Raw genomic sequence first — 19,328 nt, forward strand, 5'->3', positions numbered from 1 at the left:
GTGTGTGTGTGTGTGTGTGTGTGCGCTCAAAATAGATCTCAAGCTCCTTGAAGGCAAGAACTGCGCCCAGCACTCAGAAAGCACGGTCTGTGAAAGCGAAGGCAGGTCTGGGAAAAATAAAGCCAGGGTCTTCCCATTTCCAGTGGCAGCTCCGCCTCGGAGGCTCTTTCCGCAGCCCAGCGCGGCCGCCCACCGAGGGGGGCACTGTCTCGCCCCCCCACCGCACAACCCACCCCCCACCCCGCGCAGCCTCCCTCGCTGCTGTTCCCCGCGGCGGCCGGGAGGAGGCGCCACGGACTCGGGTTAAGCCTTTCCCCCCTTCCTTCCCCCTTCCTACCCCACTTCCCCCGGCACATGACGTGGGAAGCTGCCTCCGCCAGAGTCTTAGCAATAGGAGTGAGGGGGTGCAGGGGTTCGGGGGTGGGGTGGGGTGGGGGGTGTGGAGAGAGAGGGCACGCGCGCACACGCCCCCCCGGGAGGGGAGCGGAGACATCCTCCCCAGCCTCGTGGGTTTCTCCTCCCACCAGAGCCCGGGTGTGAGAGGTAGGTAGGTGTGTGTGCGGGGGGGGGGGCACGTTTTCCAGTGTGAGACCCAAATCCAGACCAGGCAACCTGTGCTCTCCCCGCCCTCCCCCCGTCCCCGGTGATTAATACCGTTTTTTGCTCTCCCCCTCCTCCCCTCCTCCTCTTCCTCTCCCGCTGCCGCGCGGTTGACTTGCACAGCCGGCCCCCGCCCGCTTCCCTTCCTCCGGCTCCCAGCTTCACCAACTGGAATCTGGGCTCCTGCCTCTCCACCCCCCAGCTTTTTTTTTTTTTTTTTTTTTTTTGAGAAAGGAAGGTCCCCCCACCCCCTTTCAAACACCACTTCCTTCGGCTTCTTCACCTCTAGGAAATCTCGGGGCTTCGCTCTACCGAAAGTGCTCGCCAGGGTGATTCTCGAGCACCACGATCCCGAAGTGCCGGCGTCCGAGTGCACGTCCTTCGGCTTTGCAAAGAAGAGTCGTGAACTTCAGAAGCCCCGAGACGGATCATTAATCCTGCTTTGCAGGAGAGGAAACCCCTCCATCCCCCGCCAGCGGCCGCCCCTCTCCGGAGACCGCAATCGCCGAGGCGCCCGGAGCCGGTACGTGAATATTCGCTCTGGAGTCTCTCGTTTGGGTTTGCGGGTTTGGGGGTGTCAGGCAGATAAAGGGTCGAAGCAGCGAAACCGTGAACCAACCTGGTGTTAGGTAAAGCTCTTAAATCCAGCGGCACCCGGCACTTGCTAATTTGGACGTGGCTTTTTTTTTTTTTTTGCTGGGGGGGAGGGGTGGAGGAGGAGGGGGGAGGGTTGTCTCTGGTCTTTTTTAGGGGCTCAATCCCCTCACCTAGCAGCGGCTGGGCAGCGGTGCCCCGGGCCGGAGCCGCGCGCGCGGCCATCCGTCCGATCGACACGTTGCAGGTGAAGCCCGTGCGCTGCACACCGGCGCGGCGGCGGCGTGAGTGTGCGCGGGGGTGAGTGTGCGCGGGGGTGAGTGTGAGTGCGCGCGCGGGGCGCGTGCGCGTCGGGGGCGTGTGTGTGCGCGTGTCAGTGTGCCCCTTCCAAGAAATGCCCAGTGTGCACCCCGTGCACAATCAGAACCCATTCAGCACCAGCCCGGGGTGGGAGGAGGCGCTGCTGCCGGAGGCGATGGGGAGAGCGAGACAGACATGTCAGCAGCAATGCAGATGGGGCTGGGGGCCGCACTTGCTGGCGAGTTAAGTGGGGATTGTGTTTCTGCTTGTGTGTGTGAGTGTGTGTCGCTCCGTGGTGCCTCTTCTCCCTGCTTTCCTCCTTCCTTCCCACTTCCCTCCTTCGCTCCCTCCCTCCCTCTCTCCTCTTCCATTCAGGTTGGCTTTCCCACCTCTCATCCATGCCTGTCCCAGGAATGGTATAGCCAGACCTTTTCTGAATTATTTATAGACCGGTACCAGCTGTTTTCAATTCCTCTCGTGTGCACTCTGTGGGAAATGCGGGGTTTCCTCCCCCCTTTTCCTTAAAACGAATTGATATCTTTTTCGGAATGCATTTTTCTCACCCTCCTGGGGACACTCCAATCAAACCCTGACCGCCTCTTTTTCCCCCTTAGGAAGGGGACGCTTTGGGAATGACCATGCCCCACGGAGGGACGGAGCCAGCCCCCAGCTTCTCTACACAGAGCCTCCTCCACTGAAGCTCCGAAAATCAAAAACCATAATTGCCAGAAGAATCATTCAAAATATATTCCAGCCACTAACCTCACATGCACACGGAATAATTACTCTGGATTCTGCATTGTGAGCTGCTCTCCACACCCTGAGTTATCTTTGAATTAAATCTTTTTTCTTTGAATCTGCATCTCTTCGAGACACAAGATTAAAACAAAATTTACGCTAAATTGGATTTTAAATTATCTTCCGTTCATTTATCCTTCGTCTTTCTTATGTGGATATGCAAGCGAGAAGAGACTGGACATTCTCAACATGCTCACTCCCTTAATCTGTCGGTCTAGAGGTTTGGCTTCTGCAAACCAAGGTAGGGCAAATTCTGTTTTATTTTTTCCTCACCTGGGGTAGGGATTCCTTGTTTTATCATTCTCTTGGAGTCTCTCAAGTGGATCTTTTGGGAAGAAAAGGTCACAAGATATTAAAATAATGCTGTTTTGGGGAAAAGGCTTATTGCAAAGAGGGAAATCTCCCATGTTATTTCTTTTCTTTCTCTCATCTAACAGGTTTTGGGTTTTGGGGGGGCAGTGGGGGTAGGGGTATGTAGGCACAAAAGATGTTGGATGGCATAAGGGATATATGTGTGTGTGTGTGTGTGTGTGTGTATGCATGCAAACACAGCCAGCCAGGAGACCTGTGTGATTTTCGATTTAAATAGCATTTTATTCACCCAGAGACAAGGCTCTGATTTTTATGGGAATCTAGAAATCTTTTTTTTCCCCCCCAGGCTGGATTTTTCACCTTCGTGCCTCTCTCCCTGTCTCCTGTCTTTACCTTCCTAGGCATCCTTTCTATGCCCTTAAAAAAAAATAATAATGATTGAGATCATTGTGGTGGTTGTCCTGAAATCCACTTGCTGTCTAAAGGGTTTACACTGGGCCCAGTGATCCCGGGAGGCCTATTGCAGAGGGGCAGGTCTAGGTGGGGAATCGGGCTGCTCTAAGAACACCTGGAATTGAAGGATGCTGCAGGTTAAGAGGACTTAAATCTTAAGCTCAGAAAGAAGGAATTCTGTCAATATACTGCTTTTAATTTGTATTTTTTGAGTGCTATTATTTTTGAGCTGTAAATTTCTCCTTCTGTCTACACATCTATTTATACCCACACATCCTCCAAGCAAACTGTTACTTCCACACTCTTGCAAAATGGCTATCTTGCAGAGTTCTAAAATGCTGTGCATGTGGAAGGGGTGCAGAATTCGACACGTGAGTCTTTGTGTTAAACAAAGAGATGTGCTGTTTGCATGTGTTAGTCTTTTATCCTCAAAAATAGAATTAGCACTTTAATTTTTTCCCTTTCATTAATTTTTATAATATGTGAAATGTGGTTAGGCAATATTTTAATGTACTTGGAAGGAGAGATAGCAGGAGAAATGGAAAAGACTTAGCTAATGACTCTTCAGCTAGTCACTCATGCAATCCAAGACAACTCCTGAGAAAATCAGATCATCCGTGGGTTGGAGGGCCATGATGGTGAGTGCAGGACTCTTCCCTTTGCTCCACTGACCATGCATCCCCAAAATCCTAAGGCGTCCAAATACAGCAATCAGGTTGGGATGAAGATCTTCAAAAATGTGTAGCAGAATCATTAGCATCAATAGTCTTTCTAAAAGTATCCCCTCCCCAATCTTTTTCCTGGCATTTTTTTTATAACAATCCTTTGAAACAATCCAAAATACTAAAGGGCTGTGGGGCAGTGGTGGATGGTCCTTGTCACTCAACATGACAGTAGATGATAGTTCTTTATTGTCCAGAAAGGATGGATGTAATCCAAATTCACTGCCCTCCTCTCCTAGGTTCCACTCTTCTGAGCTTTGATCGCTGAAATGCTAATCTGTAACCATGGTGTAATCAGAGTGAGCGGGTGGGACCCCTCTTTGAACCATGTTTTCCCCATGTCTACAAATAGCTGAGGTTATCTGGTGTGTGCTCACCTTAGAGACACCTGAGCTGGTTCTCCATCTGCTTCTGCTCCTTCGAGTAGGAGGATGAACTCTTAATTTTACTTCAAAATAGAACAGAGGTATGGGTGAGAAAGGCAGCTCCATGTGCAGTGATTTCATACATCCAGGTAGACAAGGAGAGGAGGGTATCCACAGGGCACATGGCCCCTTTTGCATCCCTAGTGCCTGTGATACTGGTACTCTACATCCAGTAGGTCCTTCGGAATGTCTGTTGGTGATGGGGTTGACAAGGAGGCCTTTTGACAGGGTCTCAGCCAGCTCATTTGAATACCAATGGATTAAGCTGGGTTCCAGGCTGTCATTAGTTGGCCCTAAGACTAGACAAAGAAGAAGAGGTTAAAAGGGGAGGGTGTTGAGGAAGAGAAGAAAAAGTAGGTGGGAGAGCTATAAAGAGAAGGGAGAGGTAGTCCAGCTGGAATGGGCTTGTTAGGACCCAAGGAGGAATTGCCACAGGTGGGCTGTACCTTTTTGGCATCCAGAGCCATTTTGGAGACCCTGGTAGGAGGCAGGTGTTGCCCATCCTCGAGGACATCCTCCATAAGGCTGTGACTCAGTGGTGTTCTGGGCTGTCTCGGGGCCATTGTTCTCTCTCTTTTTTCCCCTCACAGCACAAAGACCTGACTGGGTTCTATTTTGTCTTTTCTCCTTCTGCCACCCGCCCCCCACCCCCCACACAGTGTGGGTTACATGGGAAAGAAATGTGGCTGCTGGTGGGAGGAAGAGCAAATTTAATTTCAATTGAGGAGCCTCCATGATATGCAATTAAGAAAAAAAAAAGGGGGGGGTAATAAAAAAGACTTCCCAGGAAAACACAGTTAAGGATGTTAGGTTGGTGATTTCAAGGAAAGCAGAACATCATGGCTATCTTTGTATGTGTGTGTCTCAGGTGTGGAAAGGCATGATGGATCTGTGAACACAGCGATATGGCCGTTTAAGTATAGATGTTAACATGCAAGGAGAGGAGCAGGCTGTGCTGTTGGGTTATCTAATTTTTTCTCTCCCAGTGGTCCTAGCCATAGCAAGCCTGTCTGTCGGAAGAACCTTGCTTTGCGACTGTATGTATGTAATTTTTGTCAGGGGTGGATGCAGGCAGGGAGAATAAGTAAGGAGGCAAAATTACAGGAAAGGAGGAGAAAGAGAAAAATCCCTCTCTGTTCACTACTTTGCACGCCAAGTGCCCTTCCTTTAGGCTGATTGAGAAGAGCGACTTCCTCTGGAGAAGGGATGAACAGCAGGAACCTCAATTTTGTGTTCCTGCTTTACCTCCGGAAAGATGGCCTAGGAACCTTGACCATCTTCCTTGACCTTCATGTACAAGCACCCAGCTTGCTTGGGGAGGGGCGGTGGGCCCCTGGGTGTTGGACACACGGGCTGAGATTGGTTGGTGGAATGAGTGGTGTTTGACAGGGAGAAGCAGGACTGAGCTGATCCAGCCTTTGGCCACATCTTACCTTGTAAAACATTCTTCCAGTTCCTCCATGAATATCACAAACCCAGGGGGCAGGATTTTTTTTTTTTTTCTATTTTCTTGTTCGAGAATCTGAAAATGAAGGTGTCATATCCACTACTATTAACAGGTTAAAGTAAAAATGTTGTTAATATTTATGGACTATGAAAGATAAAAGGAGGCAGGAGAATAGACAAGCTGTATGTGAAGAAAGCGTAGCCATAACTAAGCATCTAGAAGCCAGGGAAGAGGAGGAAGCTAGGGTCGAACTCACCGTTCTAAAGGTTTGGAAAAATATTGTTGTGAGTGATGGCCTTCTCTCCTTCATAATGAAGACCGGGGCTGACAAAACCACTCATCTTGTGTATCTTGTCGGGGTCAGGAGTGGATGAGCTGGAAAAATTAAGCTCCTCCTTTTCTTCAGTGCCATTCTACACCATCCTTAAGAATTCTAGAAATTTCTTCCCTTCTGTAAACTACGTTTTCGGTCTCTGCTGCTGTGCATACACGATGGCTACTGGTATTGTCTCTCTCTCTGTAAACAAATATAGATCAAAAGAGTTACTGGTCTAATGAATTGTTCACATTTATTAAAGTGCATCTCCTCTTTGCAACCACAAGAAGAAGTCTCCAGGGAGAGTAGATTAGCGGTTGAATTGATATTATCTTCCAGAAGGAGGCCGAAGATAGAAGAGCGGAATGTAGGCAGGATGAGGGGGCAGGCAACCTCACACGGGGTGGGTGTCTGAGGCTCACCTGTGGCTGTGAATGGTATGTCTGTGGCCATGACACAAAATCTATCGTGCGGTGAACTTTTGGGGGATTGTGAACCCAGAGACGTGTGTTCAGGAACCTTCGGCTGTGTCCTTGATGTTCTCCAACCACCTTATTTTTTCTTTTCACTTCGTAGCGCTTTCGGCTTAGGTTGGTAGAAAAGGGACCGACTGCACGTGTTGTCCCCTTGTTCAAACTCTCCACGACTGCCCCAGGCCATGTGATGGCTTTGCTTTCTGTGCTCACCAGCACTTGCTCATGCTTCTTAGTACACTTTATCTGAATTTTGTTTATGTGCTCTGTTTCCCTAAGAAGTTTGTGAGCTCCTCAAGGGAGGGAGAGATGTTTTATTCATCTTGGAATCATTTATATACCTAGCATGGTGACTGGCACATAATAGATAACTCAGAAAATATTAAATGAATGAAGGGAGAGAAGAAGTGCAATATTAATTAGTCAACGATGCTACTGTTTGTCCTGGTGGGTATGGGAAGTGTTGGAATTATACTGTTAGATGAGATCAAGAATGTCAGAGCTTTGTGACGCTTTAGAAAGCATCTGCTCTGGCCTCATTTAATAAAGATGAAGAAACTGAGATCCAGGGACATTAAGTGATTTGCCTAAGGTTGTGTAGTCCCTTGGTGCCAATGCCTTGTACACCACACCACTGCGAGAGTGACATGTGGAGATATCTGTGGGTCTCAAATGTCCACATTAGTGCTTCTCAAACTTTATTGTATATCGGAATCATCTGGGGATCTTGTTAAAATGCACATTCTGATTCGGTAGATCTGAGGTGGGGCTCAGCATTCTGTATGTCTAACAAGCTCCTAGGTAGTGCCAAAGTTGCTGGACACCATGGGTCTACACCCTTCCTCCACGTAATTATAGACCATAGCTGACATTGGTAGTTCTGCATGTATTCTACTTTTGCGACTCCCAGCAGTTCTGCTTTGTCTTTTAAAAAAAATCAGAGCATTCACCCTTTTCCTCTCTTCTTTCACTCTTCCACCCATGTACGTTTTTTGCCTCTTCCCTTTTCATCCTCTATGGTCTTATTCTGGTCCTTCTCAAAACTGATTCTTTTCTGTCTTATTTTTTCTGTCTTCTTCCTTTTGTTTTGTCTCTTTTAAAATAATTCTTCTCTTTCATACTATCCTCTTCTTTTATTCATTTTTATGTCTTTTGCTCTACTCAATTATTCAACAAACATTTGTTAAAGACCAGTATTTGTCAAACATTGTGTTATGAAAAAGAATTGGCTCTGGTCTGTACCTTCCAGTAGCCCATGATCTAGTAGGGTAGCTGTGTGTAAGGAGATAATCATTCACTTAGGGAAGATCTATAAAGGAGAGATGCCTGGGAGAGTGAGGAGGGCTTCCTGGAGGGGTTGGCATTTGAATCATGTCTTGAAGAATAAATAGGAGTTTTGCAGGAGAAGGAGAGCAGGGGACGGAGAGCAAATGGAGAGGAAAGGGGGTGTAAGGGGCAAGCCTCCTGCTTTTTCTCATATCCCTTAATGCAGGGAGAAGAGCAACACAGGGACGGCTGGCTCTTTGATTAGGACTTTCAGATTCCAAATGACGAGGCCAGAGAATAAAACCAGGGTCTTCTTAAGAGGAGAAGAAAGAAGCTTCAATTTCTGCTTTGGTGATTCTACAGCTAATGATTCCTAGCCCTGTTTATTAGACTTGCCTCTAGAATGAGCAAATGATTCCGTTTTCATCTTAGACCACTGGATTGCAACTAACTTTGGTGATGGCCATTGCAAAGAAAGGGACAGCTGTTAGCTGGTTTGTGTCCAAGGAGAGAACTGGATCCTAGCCCAGGCCAAGCTACTCAGAATGGAGGACCAGCCTAGCCCATGTTTTCTGGAGTAGGGAGGTGGAAAGCTGCCTGCCCTTCAGACACCAGCTGCTTTTTGGGATGGCAACGGGGAGTGCCGGATGAAGAGGGCTTCAGTTACTCCTAGGGGATTCACACAATGCTGTTTGGTAGCCTTTCTGGAGTGGCCTGGTATTTTAGACGTTTTTACTCTGGGGGATGCCCAGGTGTCGAGATGCTGGGGAGACGCCGTCAGTCACCACCTGATTAAACTGCAGTGTTGGTGCCTAAAGAAAGATGCCTTCAAAATTGATGTTTCCCTAAATTTTATTTGCATCTTCTTCTGCTCCCCATCCATCTCCCCTTTATCTACACTTTCACCATTTCTCTGTGCACGGAGGTTCGTATTCATTTTATTAGCAAAAGGAAGCTAAGACCAGCCTGAAGACATTTTAAACATCCATTACATGTAAAGGGAATATCCTGAAGATATGTGGGTGAGTGAATGCCCACCACGGGCTGGCTTAAGGGCCGTGCATTCCACGGTGACTTGAGGGGCAGGGCAGTGGAGGCATAGGGACAAGGCTGTGCCTAGGAGGCCGGGAGAGGGGACGGGAGGAGAAGCCAGGCCAGCCCTGTGGGAATGGCAGACCTGGAAGGAGAGGGAAGCTGCAGGCTTTGACTCTCCCTAGAGTCCAGCTTGGCGGGGGCAGGGGGGGGGGGGAGACTGTGTGTAGCAGAGAGCTTCCTAGATTAGGACAATTTAAGGTTTCGATTAATTAACCCACTGGCCTGCTCACTCAACTCCCGAAAGGCAAACTGTTGTCGTCACACCATCCTCCGTGTCTTTGCTCACTGCCTCGCTTGGACTGTGAATTTCCTTCTTTAGAAAGAAACGTCGAGCTTAAAGTTTTCATCAATCTTTATAGAGAGTAGACCCACTCAGGGCTTCAGCTGGTTGGAATTTCTTAGGAAATCAGATCCTGTTTCTTTCTGAAGAGGAGGGACCTAAAAACAATGGCTGGATAAAAACACCACATTGTCAGGGCATGGGAGAAGAGAAGTCTCAGAACAAACCTGAAGCTTAGGTGACGTCTTTCATTCTTTCTCCCATGGCAAATCCTACTCTGCGAAAATGGCCAGACATACTGAAGCAATCCTCCCACGTTATAGGGGCCATAGTCTGGTCACACACGTGTCCCAATAGTTTGTGCCTTTGGATTAGAGATCAGTGTCTTGCATGTGTGTCCCCATACACACACAACACCCCCCCACACACACACACGACTTATATATGTGTGGATATGTTTGTGTAGTGACTTATCTACCAAATGCATTAGCCAAAATGATTTTAAATGCATGAAATGTGTGTGTGCAACTTTGGTATATGCATGTGGGGTGGGTGCATGGCATGGGGTGATATAGCATTAATGCTGACAGTCCTCTTGGGGAATCACCTGTCCCCCCCAACAACCGCCATTTAAAACTATGAAAATAGTCCTAAGGTTAACTACATCCTCTAAAGCCACATGCATTGTGGCAGAGTCTCATCCACTGAATCTCATTTCAGTGTTTTCCCCTCCATTGCCCTGCCCCACAGATCACCTTGGAATGCATGTCCCTTAGGTCAGCCAGTGGTGTGCATTTGGGCCCATTCACAAATCTCAGAGCCTAGAGTAATCCCTTCATATGTAATGGGTCTTTAAAAATGTTAGGTTTTTGTAGGCTATCTCGTGGATGCCTACATGATAATGAAAGAGGGGTAATCTTAGGCATCGGAGGCTTATATTTGGTTCTGCTTGTGCTACTTTGCTTTGTGGGCCATGTGCAAACCATTGACTCTGGGTCTCGATTTTCTCATTTCTGTAACAGTTACAATAGTCTAAACTGGTGATTCTTAACCCAATTCAATAACAGAATCATCCACTGAGCCCAAACAAAGACAAATACAAAAAACTAAACAACAACAGCCCCAAATAGTTAAATTAAAATCTGTCGGGGAAGGATCCAGGAAGTAGTCATTTAGAAATCTTCCCCAGGATTCTAAGGTGCAGCCATATTTGAGAACCACTTGGCAGCATGATTGACAAGGCACCTGTTTGCTGTGAGCATTATGTTATCTGAGCATTGTCACATGTACAGTGAGACTCTATCTCTTTTACTCTGGTATATGACTAGTAGAGGGTCCCTGGGCCAGAGGTCAAAGAAAGTGGTTGGGATATGAGGGGATCTAGTCTACGGAGTGCACGCAAGGGGTGGAAATGATGGTTGAATGCAGGGCAGGCTGTGTTTACCCCGTTCCCAAGCTCTCCCAACGCTGATGCAGCCCTGGTGTTGAAAGTTAGGAAACTCAAGGAGAGTGCTCTCCCTGACACCCTAGACACAGGTGTGGCTGTGAACTAGGGCAAGTGGCCCTCAGTTCTGCAATCATCCTCTGATCCACTTAGTCTTTATTGAGGGTGCCCCATTTCTTGTTTTGGAGAGAAAGCCTCATTTCACTCCTTTGTAACACTGTAAATGTAGGAAAACTATTAATAAATGGGGCTGGATAAGCAGACCCGGATTGACTGGTGAGGGGTGTGAATGGTGCAATTATCTTAGTGCTGGTTAGAGCTCACTAGCCCATTACCCTCCCTCTCAGTGCCTGAAGTAGAATATCAAAGGCACGAAGAAAAGCAAGAGGGTGGGAGGCATTAAGATGTCGCTCTTCTCTGACTGTAACTTTAATCACTGATTATTAGGCTGGTTGGGTTAATAGTTTTCTCACATCCTTCCTTTCTGGCTTCCTCCTCCCTTCCCTGTTTTAAAATAAATGTGAACCTAAATGTACAGAGGCAAGACAAAAAACCTTGAGATTTATGGATCTGTGTTCCTTTAAAAAGATAAACCACAAAAGAGTAAAAACACTAGTTCTCTTTTGGACATCTGCTAATAGGCATTGGAGATGAGAGAGAAAATTTATGAGTGTGGTTTGGATTCTCCTGTGGTGTTTGGTGGGCTATGCAGTGGTGTGAGCTGCTGAATATCTAAGAGAAAACTAAGACATGTACTCATTGATCTGCATTTCCAAATATCTATTGGCCGGCCTTCCGCAGGCAAAACATCCAAATCATGGAGATACTGCAGCCCTTACCCTTGGATTTGTTGTCATGCAGATCAGCTTTCCTCATGAGTTCTGTGGAGCCAGAACTGATGTCTTTTGGGTTTGCGGCTCTCCCTCTTATCACCTTGTTAGCCACTCTAGAATTGTTTCTGAGCTTGAAGGGGAATGGAGAACGTTTCAGTCCTCTTCTGATTTTGTTTACAGCTGTATTCTGGTTTTTTCCTAAGCTCACATAGGAAGAAGGACTGCAGGAAAAAAATCTACCCTGACCAGTACAGGTGCTCAGATTTGGAAGATCTTTCTTGGGTAGGAGAATGTTGGCCCCTTGGGTTTTTGATGAAAGAAATATAGGATGTTTTTTTTTTTTTTTTTTTTTTTTTAAGAGCCTGTACCTGCATGTAGAAAAGAAATCACTTTTGTTTAAAAGTGATCATATTTGATTAGTTTTTCATTTTACCTTGAGGACAAGATTCCTGTTTTATATCAGTTTATGTCGTCAGTGTTTCGAGGAATGCTTTCTGCACATGGTCAGCGCTCAGAAAATGCTGATTGTCGGTAGAGACGATGATGGAAATGAATGTGCATCGAGGATAAAGTTGACATGTTTATGCCTTTTATGTTTCCATTCCCATGCCATCCAAGCAGCTCTTAATGCTCTGGGTGAGATTTACTAGGGTTGAATAGATGAAAGTGTCTTTAGTGCCAGCTTTAGGCTGATGGAGTGAAAATATACCCATTCCTTGGTGCCTCGCGTCTTGGTCTGAGCTCCCTTTCACATTGTGTTCAATGCGTGCATTTCTTCACAAAGCTCTCTTGTCACTGAAGATGCTGCTCCGTTTCCCTTCAAGTTCTGTGTAAACACTACCCATTTCTCAAGGTTCATCTTGAAGGCAGTCTCCACCATGACGTCTTGCCTGACCTCCTCAACCAGAAATAAGCTCTCTCAGGTTGTTTGTTCACATATTCCTTCTCTCGTCCCTCTGTTTAAAATACTCCCATTATGCTGCCTTTTGGGACAAATCCTTTCATCTAGTATCCCCCAATCACCTTCACCGTGCAGGGCTTTCTGGAATAAATGGGATCATGCTTACTCGCCTTCTCAACCTCTCCTTTTTATCCTGTACCCATTTATAAAGATGCCTTGATTTCAACATGAAATTCTGAGTTGGCACTGAAACTCGTAAACAATTGCAGTGACCATAGCAGGCAGCCTAGTTTATTGATGAATCTGCATTTAGGCAACTGAGACAGTGAATAGGAAAAGGAGTGAGAAGACCCTAGAATTAGGTAATCAGAATCTGTAGATAATTTTAAAGATAATTGGTGGAATGAAAATGCTAAGAATTATTGCTGTCAGTCCAAATATAATAGGTAGCTACGAGGAATGGCCTCACCTTACTCGAGACAACTTTTTTGTTGGAATTGAGCTGTGAGTTGGCAGTAGATATTTGTGTTGTGCCGGTTATATTTTAGGGTATGTTAACATATGTTATCTCATTTAATCCTCACCACAAGGCTGATCTTCTCAGATGAACAGAGTGAGGATTAGAGAGGTCAAGGTTACACAACTGTAAGCAGCAAGCCAGGATTCCAACTCGTATCTTCTAATTCTAACCCCTGGCTCCTTAAATTATATAGAGCTGCCTCCCTATAAAAAAAGATAAAGGTTTATGTTGCATGTGGAGGAACTCATAAACAGCATGTACTTTGAAACCAGCTAATGTGACTTTTTTCTAGATCTCTTCTCTTTGGGTTTTGTTCTTGGTTAAAGGCAAAGCTGTTTTAAAATGGAAAAATGGATCCCTACAAAACAGCCAATTTCTGGATTTAATTTAGTGGGGACAAAGGATAAGAAATTCATGGCACTGGCTATCAGCATCTCATTGGTTTCATATACAGCAAAGACTTGGACATCATTTTCTTGGCCCACTCCCATCACTCTATAAACATATTGTGCCTCTGAGCTTGAAGATTCTAGTTCCTCTAAAAGGGAGCCATCTACTTCCCACTGCTCATTTAATCTTGGACTTTTTGAAAATTACCCAATTTTCTTGTATCTGTTTCTTTCTCAAACCCATTGATGGACTACAGCTTTGAGTGGAGACTCATGGTTAGTGCAAGAGAATGGCAGTCAGAAAGAGTGCTTTGTTGCTGGATTTTATTATTAACAAGAATCATCATTATTGTTAAAAGGGACAGCCAGAAAAAGATATGAGGGAGTTAGTTTTGTTTCAGATGTATGTATCAACTATTGACTCGGAAAGTGGTTTTCTTATATAAAGTAAACTTATAAAACAAAAGTTAAATTCCCTAAGTCCATATTTTTCTATTAAGAAAGAGGATAAAGCTGGATGTAGTGGCTCACACCTGTAATCCTAGCACTCTGGGAGGACGAGACAGGAGGATTGCTTGAGGTCAGGAGTTCGAGACCAGCCTAAGTGAGAGCGAGACCCCGTCTCTACAAAAAATAGAAAACTTAGCAGGGCTTGGTGGAATGAGCCTGTAGTCCCAGCTACTCAGGAGGCTGAGGCAGGAGGATTGCTTGAGCCCAGGAGTTTGAGGTTGCTGTGAGCTAGGCTGATGCCACTGCACTTTGCCCAGGGCGACAGAGTGAGACTCCGTCTTGTGGGGTGGGGAGGGGCGAAGAAGGAGGATGTCTGTTGGTGCCACACAGAGTCCCGATGCCTTAGCTTTACTGCATGCATATCTTTAAACCACTTTCTGTGATTTGAAGCCAGGTGGGCTTGAGCAAGGAGCACTGACCTAGGGCCCTGGCTGACAGGTCCCATCTCAGCCCCAGCCTGGCCCACGCTGTGTGATTCAGGCAAGTTATACAACCTCGCTGAACTTGCTTCCTCCTCTGTAAAATCAGGTCTTTAGGGGAGACAGTTATTGTGTCATGGATCAAATGAGGAGATGTAAAAAATCTTCTCAAACCATAAGCTGAATACACACACCTGCTATATGCAGCGATAATTAATAGCACCATCCTGCTCCAAATAACTGGTTTCAATGGATTATATGGCCTTCAGTGCAGCCCGTCCATTCCCGGTGGATGAGAGAACAGAGAATATCTAATGGGGAAGACAGGCAGAGAGTGGCTACGGACTCAGCGTCCTGAACGCAGAGCGGCACCTTGGCAGGTGACCTGCAGGTTTTAATCTTTGGTCTGTGTCTCTTTCCCAGGTTCTCTTTCACGGTATTTATTGAGAAAACTAGATAAAGACTTGCCAGAAAGGAGAGCAAGACTAATCTTTCCAGCTTTATGTATGGAACTCTTTTTTTCCTAGGCTTATCTTTTATCTTTACATGATCCAGGAAGAGTAGAGGTGGAGACAGGCACACAAGCCGAGGAAAGGAAACTGCGAAAGGCCCTTCTGCACTCCAGGCCTGCCTCCTGCCTCTCGCTCTGCCCATTTTACCTTGTGCAGTTCCTGCCTCACCCACCTTCAAGGTTCGGCTCAGGGATCCTCTGCTCTGGGCCTTCCTGGTCCCCAGAGGCTGGAACACTGCCCTTTTCCTGCTCCCACAGCCCAAACCTGGTGCAGAGGGACTGCTACTGTGTTTCCATCCTGCACACCCACAATGTGACTTTCTCAAGGGCAGAAGCAGAGTCCCCCCTTGGCGTCCCTGTGTGTGCCTAGCAGAGTGCTGGCACATGGTGGATATGGAATAAATGGCCACGACCTTGCTGTGAGCACCTGCAGGCTCTGTGCTTAGGGCTTTGCATGCATGGACTATTGTAACCTGCCAGCCACTTTAAGAGGTATGTCGAATTATTACCTGTGTCTTACAGATGGGGGTACCAAGATGCAAACCCATTAAAAACTTGCTTAGCTTGAGTGGCGGAACCAGGATTTGAACCCAGCAGTTTGGCTTGAACTTAGTTAGGCTCTTTGCTTAGTTAGGCTCTTTGCTCTACAGCTTTGCAGTGCATACTTATGGTGGATCTGATGGTCAGAGACTTAGAAGAAACCTATTGTGTGTCCGATTCTATGTAATGAGGATAGTGGAAAAAGAGAAGAGGCTGCACGGCAGAATTTGAAGAGCAGTTAGGACCTGGATTCGTACAAATATTTGTGGACCTCGTTCTTCCTATGCGCTCATTAGCTATAGGAGACACTCAGGAAGTCTCCCAGACATGCACAGGAATGTAATTAATGTAATTATTGTTGAGTTATGCAGAGGGTGAAGTGGGGTGTATTTTCAGCACGTGTACTTCTCAGCTGCTTGCTGTCATCTTCGGGTTTCTTAACTTTTCCTGGCTACCGTCTTCTCCATCCCCTCTTACTGCAGTGTGACATGGTGGCAGGTGCGGAAAACAGTGGTTAAGAGTGAGGACTGAGGAGCCAGACCACCAGGGTTTATGTTCTGACCCTGATTGATTTATTGGGCAAGTGTTTTCACCTCTCTGTGCTGCCAGATCCCTTAGCTATAGCATGGGGTATTAATAATTCTGACTTTTTGGAGTTGTTATGAGCATTGAGTGAGTTATTTCACTTTGAGAAGTACTTGTCACAGAGCAAGCATTCCAAGAGTATTAATCACTGTGACGCCCCTGCCCCCAACCCACTAGGTGCCCTACTCAGAGACGGTTTGGGTGGTGATGTGTGATGCTTAGTTGTCCCATGTATGGAACCTGCAGCCATCACTGAACTAGAAGCTTCCACATCAAGACTGGCATCAAATTCTCTGAGCATTTCATCAAACCATGCCTGCCCAGAGAAGAAAATATGGCCAAGAGGTGATAGGTTTCTAGAATATTTAGAGAACATGAACAAACAATGCAGAAGATACAAACAGGAACCAATTCATTGAGGATTTATAAGTTGAAATGAGCCTTGGGCAAAGTCACCATGAAGCTGATCAAGTGTAGAATAAAATGGAAAGCTGTGAGGGAAACTAAACAAGCAAACACAATTTGAGAAAGAACAGAAAGGTTTTTCAACGGAAGAAGGCAACAGAGGCAAAGACAAGGCAAACTGGATGTGATAATAACAATCACACTTCTGGAGTGCTTTATGTTGATAATTTATCAAGGGCTTTCTCATATATTTTCTTCCCCACACGTTATGTGATATTCCCAAGAACCTACCAGGAAGAATTCTGGGCATGAACTATCATCACCATTTTAAAGATGAGGAAATTGAGGTACAAAGTGTTGTCATGATACAAAGTGCTCTTATTGCCCAAAATTATACTATCGAGAAGAAGAAAGAGCTAGAGCTCAAGCCCAGCTTTTCCAAATCTCAAGTCAAGTGATCTTTTCGCTCTGCCTCTTCCTTGCGATAGTTTAGGAAAGTAGGTTGCTTGCCTTAGATAAGAAAGTTTGGAGGAAGCCTGCTTGGATAAACAAAGAGTTTACTCTAAAAAGGAAGCGACCTCAAGGGCAGGTGGGCAGGTGGGCAGGTGGGCAGGTGGGCAGGTGGGCAGGTGGGCAGGTGGGCAGGTGGGCATATTCAGGAAGGGTGAAGGTTGTGAAATCTGAAAAGGAAACGGCATCATGCAAAAGATTTAAGGGTTTAGGAGTGATGGAATTATTATCATTTTACCTCTCTCTCTTTTTCTTTATGTTCTAAAATTTCCACAGTTGAGCACATCATTTTTATATTCAGAAAAGATAATTAGGAAATAAAAAATAAAAACTTTAATTATATCAGGAATTACAGGTAAAGCAGTAAAAGCCATTTCCATAAGAGCAAGAGGTTTGTCTTTAATTTCTTAGAAATATCACTGGGAACCGTAATAACATCACACGTGTGGGGTGTGTGTGTAATCTGGATTCTAGCATGACTTAGGGAACACAAAACCAGTTTAAAATTGGAGATGATTTCAAAACATTAGTTAAGGAGAATATGATAAACAGCCTCAGGTCTTAATGACAGATTCTAAAATGTCTTTAACAAAGAAGTGGTCACTGCAGGGCCAAAGGCTGCCATTTGGGAAAATCACAGAGGACTGGAAAGATCTCTGAGGGCCAGCTTATGACCTTTTATGAAAAAAGAGATGATGTCTGGAAATTACAAAGTCATGAGCACGAATGTTGGATTGGAAAATATCGAACCTCCCAGTCAGTTACCAACACCTTGAAGAGACCAGGGCCAGGAGCCACCAAAATGGCTTTCTAAAGAACAAATCCTATTAGATCTGGGGTTCTGCGAGACGTACAGGCTTGGCAGACTGCAGGAAACTGATATGTGTAATTAAGGACAAGTAAGGAAAGTTTTGGATCCGGCTTACCCTGGGGTTGTACCTGTTAAACAGGGAAAACAGGGTGAGTTAAATAGATGGTGCTCAACGTGGGGTTGTGGCAGCAGCAGTGGGCGTGGTTCTTCCTTGGGGGGACTTGGACCCAGTCTCTATGACATGCTCAACAATGGTGGGGACAGTGGCCTGCTTCTCCTGTCTGAACCAAGACGGCTGGCCTCCTGCAGAGGGGTGGGGTGTCCTGCCGGAGTTGGCTTTGCAGCTGTGACAGTGGGAATAGCCACGTTTACAGCCTGTGCCGGCCAGGCTGCCCCCGGACCCACTACCTGCTTATGTTTGCCACCCTCCCACTTCTACCCTGACCCCCGGTTCACACATAGATTTGGTCAGCAATTCCTAAAATGTATGAGCTGATCCTTGCCCCAGAAAAAATCCATTTTGCACAAACTCCTCATATTCCACACAAAGTGTTAGTGGACCTAGGCTCCCCGAAGCCCCTTGTGGATGCCAGGTGAAGAAGCCTTGCCCCAGGCCACGTGTCTGGGGCACACCCTGGCAGACAGCTGTTCGTTCTCTTTCTAGTCACTTGTCTCTGGAAGGTGGTGACTTTGGAGGACAGTTTTTCCTTGAGTCCCTGACTCCTTTGTTCTTCCAGGATTAACCAGCCTCGTGGATTCATTTATGGAATGTTTATGAAGGTTTGTGGCTGAGAGCAGGGCCCCTTTGCCATGCAATGAGGCTCAATGCCTGTCCTCCAGGAGCCGACAGACCAGGGGGTGAGACTTGGGCACAAATGGCTGGAGGAAAAAGCAGAGTTAAAGGTGTGTTTAAGGTGCTATAAACTGAGCCACGCAGGAGCACGGGCCATCGGTGCAGACGTGGGCAAGGTGGCGTGGCCACCCAGGGTGGGGGTGCAAGCACTTTGGGAGGATGCATGTAAATTCAGACAATACTGGAATAAAGGAATCCTGGCTTTATTGAGGTTCTCTACTGTGTCAGCCACCTCCCAGCGCACCCTGGCAGACTTTGACTCTTGTTTGAGGCCCTGAGAACAAATTTTAGCCATAGCCTGAGATTAATTCTCCATGGGGACCTCAGAGTGAGGACTTCTTAAGATTTCTTGGAAGATCCTCTTCCCCCTCCACGAAATTGATATTCAGTGGAGATGCCGTTCTGAATTCCCGCTGTGCCCTCCTCGCGGTGGGAGATTTGTCTCTTTCTTCTGCTGGGTGCCAGGCAGTGCCCTTGTGGGACGGCCCAGTCCCAGCGGCCTCAGGGTTTCTAGGCTGCCACTGGGGTGGCTTTTCCACCAAGGCAAGCCTGGATGTTGAATAAGTCTGCAAGTAACGGCTGAAGCCCCGCTACCACTCCCCAGAGAGGTAGCCAGGCCTTTGACATTAAAGATACTTGAGTTCAGGATCCTGGATTTGCGGCTTGCCACCAAGTGACCTTGGGTCAGGCACTTTACTTTTTGGTCCTGGGCTTTTCCTCTTGCGTACAATGTGAATTATATGAAGGTTAGATAAGGTAAAGTATGCAAAGCGCCTGGAACTGAGCTCTCTGCCTCTCTTGTCCACATCCTATGAGTAATGCTGGCGATTTCTCAGTAGGGCAGGAGAAAGCAAAAGGGATGGTCCTTGCTGGACTTCTCCATCTTCTCTTTCTCCTACGTAAATGCCTCCCACGGCCTCCTCCTCAGCAATCCTCCGCTGCGGCTCTCGTGCAGAGGAGAAGAAGTACAGAGGTTGGGTATGTTCATTTCTGCTGGTGAGCGAGGCAGTGCAGCG

The 19,328-nt window shown here is 46.6% G+C and overlaps 1 protein-coding gene across 3 annotated transcripts in view; it reads left to right on the plus strand.

The window, feature by feature from the left end:
• The first annotated feature begins 450 nt into the window (after nucleotides 1-450).
• GRIN2B (glutamate ionotropic receptor NMDA type subunit 2B) overlaps nucleotides 451-19,328 on the plus strand; it is a 422,771-nt gene continuing 403,893 nt past the window's right edge. For 2 of the 3 annotated variants that reach the window (XM_012774415.3, XM_076007642.1), the window contains exons 1-3: nucleotides 451-543; nucleotides 890-1,123; nucleotides 2,109-2,533. The gene's annotated coding sequence lies outside the window, so the exon portion shown is untranslated. Of the gene's footprint in view, nucleotides 544-833; nucleotides 1,124-2,108; nucleotides 2,534-19,328 lie in introns of those variants that run through there. The other variant, XM_076007641.1, reaches the window with a different exon arrangement.

This window comes from Microcebus murinus, chromosome 10 (assembly GCF_040939455.1).
Source record: "Microcebus murinus isolate Inina chromosome 10, M.murinus_Inina_mat1.0, whole genome shotgun sequence".
NCBI classification, from domain to species: Eukaryota; Metazoa; Chordata; class Mammalia; order Primates; family Cheirogaleidae; genus Microcebus; species Microcebus murinus.